This window comes from Leptonychotes weddellii, chromosome 4 (genome assembly GCF_054177405.1).
Source record: "Leptonychotes weddellii isolate Sample4059 chromosome 4, ASM5417740v2, whole genome shotgun sequence".
NCBI classification, from domain to species: domain Eukaryota; kingdom Metazoa; phylum Chordata; class Mammalia; order Carnivora; family Phocidae; genus Leptonychotes; species Leptonychotes weddellii.
This window is the reverse complement of record NC_138372.1, coordinates 113372414-113376072: the sequence shown is the minus strand read 5'-3', so window position 1 is coordinate 113376072 and position 3659 is coordinate 113372414.

Genomic DNA, 3659 nt, shown 5'->3' with positions numbered 1-3659 from the left:
AAAGGGGAACCCTCTTACACTGTTGGTGGGAATGCAAGTTGGTACAGCCACTTTGGAAAACAGTGTGGAGGTTCCTCAAAAATTTAAAAATAGAGCTACCCTATGACCCAGCAATTGCACTCCTGGGTATTTACCCCAAAGATACAGATGTAGTGAAAAGAAGGGGCACGTGCACCCCAATGTTCATAGCAGCAATGTCCGCAATAGCCAAACTGTGGAAAGAGCCGAGATGCCCTTCAACAGATGAATGGTTAAAGAAGATGTGGTCTAGGGCGTCTGGGTGGCTCAGATGGTTGGGTGTCTGCCTTCGGCTCAGGTCATGATCCCAGGGTCCTGGGATCGAGTCCCACATCGGGCTCCCGGCTCAGCGGGGAGCCTGCTTCTCCCTCTGACCCTCTCCCCTCTCATGCTGTTTTTCTCTCGCTTGCTCTCTAAAAAATAAATAAAATCTTTAAAAAAAAAAAAGAAGATGTGGTCTATATATACAATGGACTATTACTCAGCCATCAGAAAGGATGAATACCCAACTTTTACATCAACATGGATGGGACTGGAGGAGATTATGCTCAGTGAAATAAGTCAAGCAGAGAAAGTCAATTATCATATAGTTTCACTTATCTGTGGAACATAAGGAATAGCATGGAGGACACTAGGAGAAGGAAGGGGAAAATGGGACAGGGGAATTGGAGGGAGAGATGAACCATGAGAGACTATGGACTCTGAGAAACAAACAGGGTTTTAGAGAGGAGCGGGGGTGGGGATGGGTTAGCCCGGTGATGGGTATTAAGGAGGGCATGTACTACATGGAGCACTGGGTGTTATACAAAAACAGTGGATCGTGGATCACCACATCAAAAACCAGTGATGTATTGTATGGTGACTAACATAACATAATAAAATTAAAAAAAAAAAAAGAAACACAAGCTTAAAAAAAATAATAATAACATCTTACACTTCTATTCAACATTGCATTGGAAGTTCTAGCCAGCACAGTTGGGCAAGAAAATGAAATAAAAGTTATCCTAATCAGAAAATAAGGAGTAAAACTATATTTGCAGGTGACAGATCTTATACATACAGAATCCTAAGGAATCCACTTAAAAAAAACATCTATTGAAATTGATAAATGAATTTATTAGCTAGGTTGCAAGATTGAAGCTCAATATACAGAAATCAATTTTATTTCCATACATTTTCAGTAAACACCTCAAAATGGAATAAACACAATTAAAACAGCCATCAAAAAGAATGAAACATAAATATATTTAATAAAAGAGGCATAAAACTTATATCCTGAAAACTGTAAAACATTGTTGGAAGAAATTAAAGATGACCTAAGTAAAATGAAAGATACCTTGTGTTCATAAATCAGAAGACTTAATATTCTTAAATAGTAATACTCCCCAATTGATATACAGATTCGGCACAATTCCCATCAGAATTCCAACTAGCTTCTTTGTAAAAATTGGCATGCTGATCCGAAAATTCATATGGAAATGCAAGAGACCTAGAATAACAAAAACAATCTCAAAAAAAAAAGAGCAACGTGGGAAGGTACACACTTTCTGAATTCAAAACTTACTATAAAGCTCTGCAGTAATCAAAACAGTGTGGTACTAGCATAAGGACAGACATATATATCAATGGAACCAAGTTAAGAGTCCAGAAGTAAAGCCTTGCATTTATGGTGACTTGATTTTAGACAAGAGTGTCAAGATAATTCAAAAGGGAAAGAACAGTATTTTCATCAAATGGTACTGGTACAACCAGATAGCACATGCAAAAGAATGAAGTTGGACTCCTACCATACTATACACAAAAATTAATTCAAAATGGACCAAGGACTTAAATGTAAGATCTAAAACCTATAAAAATTTATAAGAAAGGGGCACCTGGGTGGCTCAGTCCATTAAGCATCCAAGTGTTGATCACAGTTCAGGTGATGATCTCAGGGTCGTGAGGTCGAGACCAAGGTTGGGTTAAGCATGGAGCCTGCTTAAGATTCTCTCTCTCCCTCTTCCTTTGCCCCTCCCCCTCCACTCATGCTTTCTCTCTCTAATAAAAAAAAAAGAAAGAAATTCACTTAAAAAAATTTATAAGAAGGGGCGCCTGGGTGTCTCAGTTGGTTGTGTCTGCTTTAGGCTCAGGTCATGATCTCGGGGTGCTGGGATTGAGCTCTGGGTCCGGCTCCCAGCTCAAAGGGGAGTTGACTTCTCCCTCTGCCCCTCCCCCGACTTGGCTCTCTCATGCACGCACTCTCTCAAATTAATAAAATCTTTAAAAATATTTTATAAGAAAACATAGGTGTTCATCTTGATGACATTGGATTAAGTAATGTTTTTTTCTGATATGACACTAAAAGCACAAAGAAAAGAGATAAATTGTATGTCATCAAAAACAAACACTTTTTTGGGGCACCTGGGTGGCTCAGTTGTTCAGCGTCTGCCTTCGGCTCAGGTCATGATCCCAGGGTCCTGGGATCGAGCCCTGCATCGGGCTCCCTGCTCCACGGGAAGCCTGCTTCTTCCTCTCCCACTCCCTCTGCTTGTGTTCCTTCTCTTGCTGTGTCTCTCTCTGTCAAATAAATAAATAAAATCTTTTAAAAAAATTTAAAAAACCACTTTTTTGATGCAAAGTCCATCTAAAAATTTAAAAGACAACCCACAGAATGGGAGAAAATATTTTCAAATCATATAGCTGATAAGGGACATGTATCTAGACTATATAAAGAACTCTTACAACTCAGTAAAAATGACAAATAGACAATAACAAAAATCACAAACTCAATGACAAAAATGACAAATGATAAATGACAATTTATCAAATTGTCAAAAAATGATCAAAGGAGCTGAACAGACATTTCTCCAAAGCAGATATACAAATGGGAAATAAGCAAATAGAGAGGTAACTAACATGATTATCTATTTGAGAAAAACTGATCAAAACCACAGGGTGATACCACTTACACCCAAGAGCACGGCTATATTAGAATCACAAAGATAGATAATAACAAGTGTTGGCCAAGATGTATAAAAATTGGAATCCTCATACACTGTTGGCGTGTACTTAAAAGGGTACTACCAATTTACAAAGCAGTCTGGCAGTTCCTTAAAGGGTTAAAGACTTTACTATGTTCCCCAGCAATTCTGCTTTTAGGTGTATACTCAAGAGAAATGAAAACACATGACCTCACAAAAACTTACACATGAATGTTCATGCAGCAATATTCATAATAGCCAAAAGCCAAAGTAATCCAAATAACTCAAATATCCATTACCTGATAAAAGACTAAATTAAATGTGGAATGACCATACCATATAATATGATGTGGTGATAAAAATGAATGTAGCCCTGATACAAGCTATAGCACGGATGAACCTTGAAAACATTGATCTACATGAAAAAGATCAATCATAAAACACCATCTATTATATGCTTCTTACTGACATGAAATATCTAGAATAAGCAAATCCATACAAACAAAACATACAAAAAGTAGATTCATGCTTTCCCAGGGCTGAGAGAGAACAGGAGGCAGAGAAGGGGGAAGGTAGGATTAGGGAGGAGAAGATAGGGGGCAGGAATAGGGTGGGGGAATGGGGAGTGGGTATGGGGTTTCTCTTAGGGGTGATGAAAATGTTCTAAAATTTGTTGTGCTG